A 12,560-nucleotide genomic window follows, 5' to 3' on the forward strand; every position below is an offset into this window, starting at 1 on the left:
CCGTGCAATTTGTAAATGTAGAAGGGCGGTGAAAAGGAAGCTAGGAAGATAAAGGGACAATGGAAAACAGGGCCTAGGCTATGACCGGATATGTAAAAAAGGGAAAATGGGATGATCGCCCAAAAGGGAAGTAGGGTTTTGTATATAAAGTTGAAAAGTGAATGAGGAGCTCATTCTTTGGTGTGTGGCAAAACTAGTCTTCTTCTTCCTCTCTTCTTCTCCCCTTCTTGCTTGTGTGTGCTCTTGAGAGAGGGAGTGTGAGAGTGTGAGGGAGTGAGTGTGTGTGAGAGTGAGGGATCAAGAGGGTGAAGCTCTTCACCATCTCCTCTTCTCTACTTCTCTTCTCTTCTCTTCTCTTCTCTTGTGCGCGCGGCTATGGAGGATGGAGCTTGGAGATGGAGGAGGCTTGAGGATGCTTGAGCTAGCATCTAGAATCGTGGAGCTACCGGAGTGCAAGAGAGAGGAGGGTACTCGATCGAGCATCAAGGTAAGTTCACTGCATTTGTAGGATCGACGGCACGTCGGCTAGGTGAGAGATAGCCATTAGAGCTCGCTTGGAACGCTTGAAACAATAAGCGGTCCGTGGGTCTTGGCGGTTGAGCGAAAGCTCCCACAACACAAGAAAGAGATAGATCCAAATCATCCTCACCCTCTTCTTCTTCCTTACTCTCCATTAAAATGAGCATGAAGCATAAGAGAAAGAAGCAAGAACAAGAAGGCAAGTGTTGTGCCAAAATGGGAGAGAAAGAAATGAAATGTGAGAGGAGAAGATAAAGGAAGAGAGAGGGTGTAACCACCTCAACCTCCCACCTCCTCAAATCATCCGACAAGCCTCCTCCTTTTCCTTTCTTGATATTATAAAAATTAAATTTGCATACATCTTGGCTAAGGTCTAAAGACCCTTTATTTTGAGAATAGGACCAAGGTATTTGACCTTGCTTTTCCTTTCCATATTTTAAGATATGAGCCTAAGTACCCACATTGTTACATTGCTTCATATTTGACATTTTGACAAAGGGATACAATTGCAATGAGTCATTTTACAAAAAGTTGTTTCCATGTGAGCACATTTTGGTGCCTTTATTTGCACTGATTTGTCGGTCATCAATCCATTACTCTTTCTTTGGAATGGGGTAACACTACCTTACACATATTTCATAGGAGAGCCTTGATTGATTTCAATTGGCTTCTATGATATCCTTCTAACTGCTCTTTAGAATAATGATAGGTTGTCGCACGAATGAATATGCGCGGGGTTCGTGAATGTCACTCGTCATAGGGACGCTAAGCGAGATGAAGAGAACTGAAGACAAATCCATGGATGTATACTTGCTGTATGTGTCGACGATCATAATTAAGAAGATATTCAATTGTTTTTTATAATGATTAGAAGCAAGTGAAGGCAGAGAGATCACTTTCCCTTCTTACAAGTTACTTTTTGCGATCATCTTTCATAAAAGATATTCAAAGAATCGTGTTTACATGAGAGAATAATTTGTCATAGACAAACATGAAAATCAGGCCAATGAAGTGATGGAACTTCTGATAAGGTTCCAAAGGAGGAGTTTCTTTTGAATACCTTTAAGATAAGGCTCACGATGTAACCTTGAAATATGTCATATGGAATAAGATATCAGTCTCATTTTTGTGCTCCTTTTGAATTCCAGAAGTGAAAGTTTGACAATAGAATACAAGCTTGACTTAGGCTTCAAAATAACATTGTGAAACTTCTGTTTGTTGAAATCAATGCCTATGTTCCCACCCTAAAGGCTTCCAAGCTCCTTTCAACTGTTGGAAATCACTTTGAAGATAATAATGGCAAACCTGATGTCATAGCTTCTGACCCGTGGTGGAAAATAGCTCTTATTCCAATTGAAACTACCCTTGGATGCCCTATAGGTTCAGAAAATACTGATTGTCGAAGGCGTTCTGATGACGGAGGATCCAAAGGGGTCACCACGTTTGCATTACCGTCCTCATGGTACATGCCTTGTAGTAATAATAGTAACAAACAATAGCTTGAATTTTGCAAAAATGCATCATCACCAGCATCGTTGACTTTCGTAGGGCCAACTTTTCTTCTGTTGCATATATGGCTATGGCCAGTTCCCCTGTTGTATCATGGAAGGCAGGTGACATTGATCGATTGGGCCAGTTCCCATTATTGTATTGTGGATGGCAGGCGACACTTTTGGTTGAACTCTCCTCGTGATCAGTGAGCCTTCAGTGTTGATCTTCACCCCCCTTTTGATTCCCGATCATGTGTTGTACTTCTCTTCCTCTCAATTCCTTTCAAACATGTCACTTTGTCAAGCCACCACCCTACAAACGCTTTGCACCAGGTCAGAGATTGCTATGAAGGGGTGCCATGACTGGATACTAATCTTTGAATTTTAGGACTCTTGAGAACTGTTGCTACACCATCTATACAAGAAAATCATGGGGGAGATTTACACCCACTTTCACATCGATATCGCTAAGGTAGAATGATTGCCTTCTTTCCCCACATTGATATTTGCAACCAACCCTTAAAACTTGATCAAAGACTACTCTTTTGTCCCCCTTCCTGTGAGCTCCCACTCAAATTTTTGGTTCTTCTACCTTTGATGGCACATTTCCTCTCCCTCTCGCGATCCATCAAAAGATTATTCCTCCCATTTCTTCTATAGTAGGTTGTGTCCTCCCAAGATAGCACGATCGTTCCCCCCAACCTGCAAGGCTTTTCCCACACACAGTCCAAAAAAGCATTGTATCTTTTCTTAATAAAGCTAAGACTTTATAAGAAAAACTATCCTCTTTTATCCTTATCCTGTCCCTCTGATTTCTCATTCAATTTGTTAAGTTTATTTCCTCCAATGCTATCAAAAGATCATAGGCCTTGTTCACTACTTTCGCTTGCTCTTTGTTCCTTTCTTTTGGAGTTATGAGTCTTTCAGGAAAAGAAGCTACCCCTACTTGAATCTTAGGATTTTCTAGGGGCATGGGCGATAATGAATGATAAGAAGAGTGTTGAGAAGAGTCTAACTCGGGTAGCTCTATGTTAGGATTTATGTCCTTAGATTCAAACTTCACAACTCCTTTTGAATGTAGAATCTCTTTCTCTAGACCTTGCTCCTCTTGTTTCTACCTTGCACTCTAGTAACAACACCAATCATGGGGTCATCCTTAAAGGTCACTGTGTGGGGTATGAATTTGGACTTAACCCCAATATCTTGCCTTGTGGTTTCTATTTCAACCAAATTTGTAGTGGATGTTGAAGGTTCATTGGAGACTTGTTTACATTTGTCATTAGTTTTGTTATTCTCCAGTTGAGGAGGATTTTCTTCATAATGCCCTTCGCCACTACGCCTGCTACACAGAGAGGTATAGTCTTGATTCTTATGAGTGTTTGGACAATATGTAGCTACATGATATTCCTATTGGCAAGCATCGATAACAAATTACCGGTCCTCTAGGCCTCTGTTGTCCACTTTGCCCCATTGGATTATGAAAATTATCATTATTTCTCCTAAAAGGAGAATTTCTTCCTCGGCTATCCACAGGGCCAAAAAGGTTGATTGGGCAGCCCAATCTCATAAGTAGTGTTATTGTGATCCATGTAATTATAGTTGGTTTGCATCGCACTAGTCTCTTGTTGTTCTTGGCCTAGTTTATGCCAACAATTTATGTCCACATGCCCTATTTTAAGACAAAATGTACAAAATGGAGGATGATCAGGCATTAATCTTGAAGGCATTGGGCATTCAATAGCCACATGACCATTCTCATGACACACTGTACCAAATATTTAATCTAGGTGGGTTTGAAGTCGAGCTACTCTAAGGCAGCTGTACATTAGCAGCTTGTGTTATTATTGAATAAATTTCTTTTAAGGGTGCTTGGACCACACCCATTATTTCGTCTTTCAGGTTTCTTAGGGACTTTGCAATAATGTCCACTACTTTAGCTTCATCTAGAGTAGACTAAGTTTGAGGCGGCATAGATGGCATGCATGTCTGCATCATGTAAGTTGAAATTGAAGTGTACAAATTTCAAGGTACACTTGATACATTAGAACTTGTAATTGCAGATGGATTTAGGGGAATTGGTCCCCTCGCGAAAATCCGTCAATACTAGCGTGTTCCTGGCAATGAAGAACCCCCTGTTGTGATGTTGGATCGCAAAGGACCAGTCTCTGCTAACGAAGGACTACCCGGGAAGTTCTTCTGGAAGACGTTTTCTTCTACAATAAGCAAAATCTTCATTAATAAAAGCTTTAAGCTTCAAAGCTTAAGCTTTTCTTAAGCTCTTCAGAATTTGATGATTTGCTGCGTGAGGATGTGCTCGATGATGATATTATCGAGATAAAAAGCCGACGTCGTCCTGGTCGTCATCAAAACGTTTAGTCAAGCTTTTTAATTAAAGCTTAAGTCTCTTTTAAGTCCTACTAAGGCTTAAAATCCAATTTTTAATCTTTTCCATAGCATGTGTTCATACAGAAGTACACCTGAATTGGTTCTGTAACTCCTTGCAAGCCCCTGTTCACGCTTGCATTCTGACAGAGCCGAATTCCAGCAAACAATTTACAACACGCAGTCTACACGCAAGATTATCTTCTTGGAAGACGACCATGATATCAAATTCAGCATCCACAAAGGAGAAATACTACAAAAAGCCATAAAAGAAAAAAAAAGAAATAAGCCTTGTAAACTCGACTTTGAGCTACGGCTGAAGGTGACCTACCCAAACCAACGATGGAGCAAAAACTGGATTTGATTATGATGCAGCTTCAAGAGGAACGAAGAGCATGTCAAACCTTGCAAGCTCAATTGGCCAATCTGCAACGATCTACTGCCAACCAAGATGGACCGCAATCTGAAGATCTTATACGACGTACGATCGATGCAACACTTGAAGCACAATCTATTCGAAAAGAAACAAAGATAAGTAAAAGAAATTTCAAATTTCGTACTTTCAATGGGTCATGGGATGGAAAGACTGTACTTGCTTTTATCAGTCAATTTGATGATTATTTCCATGAAGAACAGTATGCTACGAAAGATAAAATTAAGTGTGTCACTAATCATCTAGTTGACCGAGCATCCCTATGGTGGACTATTGTCTGCAAGAGCATTGATTGTCCTACTACTTGTGAGACTTTCCAAAAGAAATTCTTACAGAATTTCCTTCCACCCCAATTCCACGAAAAAGCAATCAAACAATGGGATCTTCTGCAACAAAGGGATCGTAAGCCTATTTCACAATATACCGAGCATTTTTGGAATGCTTTATTGCAACTACGAATGCTTGAAGATGTACCTGAGGGAACCCATAAACGCAAGTTTATATTTGGCTTACTTGGATATTTTTATGCGGAGGTCAACACGTTCAAGCCAATGACTCTCGAAGATGCAACTTCCTTGGCCCATGACACTGAAGATAAAATTCGAGGACGAGAGAAGCGACCACAACAATTTCAAACTAATGGTAACTTTGGTTCAAAACAATTCAATTCAAATTTTGGACGATTCAATCAAAGTCATTTCCTTCCATCTTCATTCCATAAATCTTGGACACGACCGCCTGCTTTACCATCAAACACAAATCCAAACCCTAAGCTATCTCTCCAGCCAAATCCCAACATTCCTAAACTTCTTGCTATTACCAATAATGTATCCAAAGCCAAACCCATAGTTTGTTACAAATATCATCAACCTCGACATCTAGCGGCCAATTGTCAATCCAAAAATCCAACTGTTCATATCAATTATTTGGGAGCGACAGAAGATGAAGAACATGAAGAAATGCTGGATTTCACGAAAGACGATGACAACATTGGTACTACTTCAGATACTTTACCAGGTATGCCAAATCCCCATTCTTTATTAGCGATGAAATGTCTTGTGCATGGTAAAGAAAAGACTATTTTACATGATGATGAGAGCACATACGACTTTATTTCTACAAAATTGGTTAAAGAATTGAATTTACATATTGTTTCTACACATTATCGCATTAAGGCTACATTCTTAGGCACTAGATACAATGGAACACAAGAGGTGCATGACTTAGAAATTAAAATTGGTGATTATGTTGAACAAAGAAATTTCTTAGTTGTGCCTTTGCAGTCTATTATCTTAGGAATGCCTTGGCGTCATCAATACAATCCTCATATAGATTATTCCACACATTCAATGAAGATTCATTCTAATGGGAAACAAATCACATTGCATGGTATGCACACTTTCGATAATTTTCGATTGTTTAGCCATACACAAGCTAAACGTGCATTATGGAAAGGTAGCAAATCCTATTTAATATGGGTGAATGAAATCGAAGCTAAAGAAAATCAGATACATACTAGACACACACAATTTCTTTCACAATTTCAAGATTGTTTTGCTACTAACTTACCACCTAGATTACCACATGTACGTCCCGAAGATCACAAGATAAACCTAATTCCTGGATCACAACCACCATGTAAAGCACCATATAAACATAACCAAACTGAACAGAAAGAAATTCAAGCCCAAATTGAAGAATTGTTAACCCGAGGACTCATTAGACCTAGTAGTTCTCCATTTGGTGCACCTGTCTTATTAGTGAAGAAGAAAAACAATATATATCGCATGTGCATTGATTATCATGCCCTAAATAAAATCACTGTTAAGATTAGATATCCGATTCCTAGGGTAGATGATCTTATAGACAAGCTACAAGGAACTGCAATACTTAGCAAGATAGATCTTAAATCTGGATACCATCAAGATTGGACACATTTGAGGTATTCAAAACTGCATTTAGAACACAATTTGGACACTATGGATTCCTGGTTATGCCCTTTGGTTTAACTAATGCACCAGCCACATTCAATCGTATGATGAATCACATATTTTTGAAGCATCAGCATTGTGTCATTGTTTTCTTTGACGACATATTGGTTTTCAGTAAGAATGAGAATGAGCATTATGAACATTTATCTTTGGTTTTTAAATTATTAAAAGAGAATCAATTATATGCCAATCCAGAAAAGAGTGAATTTTTCCAAACACAAATTGAATATCTAGGACATATTGTTTCATCTGAAGGTATTAAAGTTGACCCTAAAAATATAGAAGCAATTTTGAAGTGGCTGATACCTAAAAATGTGCACGAATTACATTCTTTCTTAGGTCTTGCTAGCTTTTACAGAAAATTTGTGAGAAATTTTCCATTGCTTGCATTACCTTTGACAAAACTATTAAAGAAATGCATTGTGTATCATTGGTCTGACAATCCAAAAAAGTCCTTTGATTTACTGAAACATGCTTTAACTCATGCTCCTGTATTGCAATTACCTGACTTCAATAGACCATTTTTCTTAGTAGTCACTGATGCTAGTGGATCTAGAATAGGAGCAGTCCTTATGCAAGATTCTCATCCCATAGCCTACTCTAGATGCAAACTTAAACCCTCTGAACTTAAGTATTCTATCTATGATAAGGGATTGCTAGTTGTAGTGCAAGCTTTACATCAATGGAAACATTATCTAATGGGATCTGAATTCATGATCAAAACTGACCAACAAAGCATTAAACATCTCCTTAGTTAACCACAAATATCTGACTAACATATTAAATGGGTTACTTTTATTCAAAGTTTTCATCCGCTCATACAATATCAACCCAGAAAAGAGAATGTTATCGCCGATGGTTTAAGTAGAAGACCGACTATTCATAATATTTATGTGATATCTTTTGACTTTCTTCTCCCTATGAAAGATATCTATGACCAAGACCCTACTTTTCAAGCTGGTTGGAATAAACTAGTTGCAAATAACTGGATTCCCATTGATTCATTATCTTACACTGATGGATTTATGTTTTATGAAAAAAGATTATGTGTAACTGTTCCATTTCGATCATTTATTTTACATGAAATTCATTGTCCCCCATACCGAGGCCATAGAGGAATTATTTCTACTTTGCACACACTGATTGAAGATTTTTATTTGTCAAAGAGTTAAAAGACACCATGGTAAACAATGTGGTTTATTAATGCCTTTACCAATTCTAGAACGACCATGGGAATAGATTTCAATGGATTTTATCACTAGTTTGCCTAACACTAAAGCTAATCATGACATGATTTGGACTATTGTTGATAGGTTTAGCAAACAAGCATATTTCATTCCATGCAAGAAAATATTAACTGCATCTCAAGCTGGTCAATTGTTCTTGAAAACTGTTTTCACTAATCATGGTTTGCCAAAAGTTATTATTTCTGATCATGATTCTAGATTGTGCAATAATTTTTGGATTACTTTGTTTGCTAACTTAGGGACAAAGATTGATTTTTCATCTGAAACAAATGGGCAAACACAAGCTACTAACAGTACCATTTTAGATCTTTTGCATGCATACACAATTTCAAAACCACAAACATGGGATACACATTTACATTTACTTCACTTTGCATACTGGTGCACAGATCGGATGCTATATGCGCGCGTAGTGAGTGCCAGAAGGTCCCCAAGAACAAAAGAACTCTACTTTTGCACAAAAAACAAGAGAGAAAGCTTGCATGACATGAAACAAGAGATTAATTAGGTACAATCTCCCCCCATGCCTTGTGTGAATGCTCCACAAAGCATGTATTTGATACATTAATCATCTCCAAGCTCAAAAAAATAGCCCAATTTACAATTAGCATGCTTTAGCTTTTGTGTTTGCTTTTGCCCCACTAAAGAATTAAAGCTATTGGGCACCCAAGGAGTCGGGCAGTACCCAAATACAATGTCCAATACAAATATTTAAATCATGCGCCCATGCGCATATATTCAATAAATAAGCGCGTCAAAATAAATATTGGCGCCGCGCCTAAGATGCACGCCCATCAAAAATTATAATAATTTGAATACACGCTATCACCCAGTGCTTCCCAACGCCACCGCTGCCTGCTCTACACATCAACTGAAGCATTCACAATTGTTAGAAAATAATAAAATTAAACCGACAAAAGTGAATACCTAGCAGTCTTCAGCTACAAAATAAATAAATTGATTAGAAATCAATCCTAATCTTAATTTATTATGAGCGCGCATTCTAAACTCATAAACATCTATTAATTTAAATATGTATTTTGCGGAATCACCCACTATGGAATCATCCACTTGTACATTAAATTGACAAGACACCCGAAAAAGACAAGCATCCCCATCGACTTTTCGCACAAAGAATCCACCTTGTGTATGAGCCTCGGTAATAAATAAAATTTTACAGAATTCACCGCAAAACCTCACGAAATCCACCATGGAATATGCATTCTAGCATCATACCCCCAGGGTGGGATAGCGATTGTCCTCAATTTCTATTAGCTCAATGTGGAGCTAGCAGTGAGGGGGTAAGAACTTAGGTCTGAAATGTAAATCACTTACTCGCCCTATGAAATTAGTTGCAAATTGCCTTGTCATGCATTTTCAAAGTGGAATTTTAAAATGCATATGGCTAGAATATCTACGACTAGTTCTAGTGGTTATAAAGTCAGTATCTACAATAGTTTCAGGTTCAAGGATTTCAATTTCTTCTTCTAGCAAAGGAAGGTTTTCATAGACAGGGTATACAGGTAATTGTCCCCTAAAAGGTCGTAATAAACTGATATGAAAAGTGTTGTGGATTTTCCAGTGTTGTGGTAATTCTAGTTTAAATGCATTGTCATTGATTTTGTAAATGATCTTGAAAGGTCCATAAAATCTAGGGGCTAACTTTACAATGTTTGTCAACACTTTATAATCTTCGCTTTTCAATTCGTAACCAAAAATAATTATCAACTTTGAAACTCGTAGCTTTTCTTTTCTTATTGGCTTGTTTTGTGTATGATTGCTAGGTTTTGGCAATCGTATCTTTAACTTCATCAAAAATAGTAGCATGCATGTTAGCAGTATCATCAATAGCTTGAACTTTGTTTGACAATGATGTAACAAGTGTAGGTAATCTATATCCATGAATAATTTCAAAATGGTACTTTCTGTGTAGCTGTATGTGGTGTGTTATTTTATGCAAACTGAAGTAAATGTAAATGTGTATCCCATGTTTTGTGGTTTTGAAATTGTGTATACATGCAAAAGATCTAAAATGGTACTGTTAGTAGCTTCTGTTTGCCCATTTGTTTCAAGATGAAATGCAGATGAAAAATCAATCTTTGTTCCTAAGTTAGCAAACAAAGTAATCCAAAAATTATTGCAGAATCTAAAATCACGATCAGAAATAATAACTTTTGGCAAACCATGATTAGTGAAAACAATTTTCAAGAACAATTGAGCAACTTGAGATGCAGTTAATATTGTCTTGCATGGAATGAAATATGCTTGTTTGCTAAACCTATCAACAATAGTCCAAATCATGTCATGATTAGCTTTAGTGTTAGGCAAACCAGTGATAAAATCCATTGAAATATGTTCCCATGGTCATTTTGGAATTGGCAAAGGCATTAATAAACCATATTGTTTACCATGGCGTCTTTTAACTCTTTAACAAATTAAGCCTTCAGATACAAAGTTAGATACATCAGATTCCATGTGTGGCCAATAAAAAACTTCAATTAGTGTATGCAAAGTAGAAATAATTATTCTATGGCCTTAGTATGGGGGACAATGAATTTCATGTAAAACAAATGATCAAAATGGAACAGTTACACATAATCTTTTTTCATAAAACATAAATACATCAGTGTAAGACAATGAATCAATGGGAATCCAATTATTTGCAACTAGTTTATTCCAATCAGCTTGAAAAGTAGGGTCTTGGTCATAAGTATCTTTCATAGGGAGAAGAGAGTCAAAGGATATCACAGAAATATTATGAATAGTCGGTCTTCTACTTAAAGCATCGGCAACAGCATTCTCTTTTCCAGGTTGATATTGTATGAGTGGATGAAAACTTTGAATAAAAGCAGCCCATTTAATATATTGGTCAGATATTTGTGGTTGACTAAGGAGATGTTTAATGCTTTGTTGGTCAATTTTGATCATGAATTCAGATCCCATTAAATAGTGTTTCCATTGACGTAAAGCTTGCACTACAGCTAGCGATTCCTTATCATAGGTAGAATACTTAAGTTCAGAGGGTTTAAGTTTACAGCTAGAGTAGGCTATGGGATGAGAATCTTGCATAAGGACTGCTCCTATTCCAGATCCACTAGCATTAGTAACTACTAAGAAAAATGGTCTATTAAAGTCAGGTAATTGCAATACAGGAGCATGAGTTAAAGCATGTTTCAGTAAATCAAAGGACTTTTGTTGATTGTGAGACCAATGATACACAATGCCTTTCTTTAATAGTTTTGTCAAAGGTAATGCAAGCAATGAAAAATTTCTCACAATTTTCTGTAAAAGCTAGCAAGACCTAAGAAAGAACGTAATTCGTGCACATTTTTAGGTATCGGCCACTTCAAAATTGCTTCTATATTTTTAGGGTCAACTTTAATACCTTTAGATGAAACAATATGTCCTAGATATTCAAATTGTGTTTGGAAAAATTCACTCTTTTTTGGATTGGCATATAATTGATTCTCTTTTAATAATCTAAAAACCAAATATAAATGTTCATAATGCTCGTTCACATTCTTACTGAAAACCAATATGTCGTCAAAGAAAACAATGACACAATACTGATGCTTCAAAAATATGCGATGCATCATATGACTGAATGTGGCTGATGCATTGGTTAAAACAGAAGGCATAACCAGGAATTCATAGTGTCCAAATTGTGTTCTAAATGCAGTTTTGAATACATCAGATGTGTCCAATCTTACTTGATGGTATCCAAATTTAAGATCTATCTTGCTAAATATTGTAGATCCTTGTAGCTTGTCCATAAGATCATCTACCCTAGGAATCGGATATCTATTCTTAACAATGATTTTATTTAGGACACAATAATCAATGCACATGCAATAGGTATTGCTTTTCTTCTTCACTAATAGGACAGGTGCACCAAATGGAGAATTACTAGGTCTAATGAGTCCTCGGCTTAACAATTCTTCAATTTGAGCTTGAATTTCTTTATGTTCAATTTGGTTATGTCTATATGGTGCTTTACATGGTGGTTGTGATCCAGGAATTAGGTCTATCTTGTGATATTCGGGACGTACAGGCGGTAATTCAGGTGGTAAGTCAGCAGCAAAACAATCTTGAAATTGTGAAAGAAATTGTGCGTGCCTAGGAAGCATCTGATTTTCTTTAGCTTCGATTTTATTCACCCATATTAAATAGGATTTGCTACCTTTCCCTAATGCACGTTTAGCTTGTGTATGACTAAGCAATGGAAAATTATCGAAAGTGTGCATACCATGCAATGTGATTTGTTTTCCATTAGAATGAATCTTCATTGAATACGTGGAATAATCTATATGAGGATTGTACTGATGACGCCAAGGCATTCCTAAGATAATAGACTGCAAAAGCACAACTAAGAAAATTATTCGTTCCACATAATCACTAATTTTAATTTCTAAGTCATGCACCTCTTGTGTTCCATTGTATCTAGTGCCTAAGAATGTAGCCTTAATGCGATAATGTGTAGAAATAGTATGTAAATTCA

Source organism: Lygodium microphyllum, chromosome 5 (assembly GCF_053477565.2).
Source record: "Lygodium microphyllum isolate KBCC chromosome 5, Lygodium_microphyllum_v1.1.10, whole genome shotgun sequence".
Taxonomy (NCBI): Eukaryota; Viridiplantae; Streptophyta; class Polypodiopsida; order Schizaeales; family Lygodiaceae; genus Lygodium; species Lygodium microphyllum.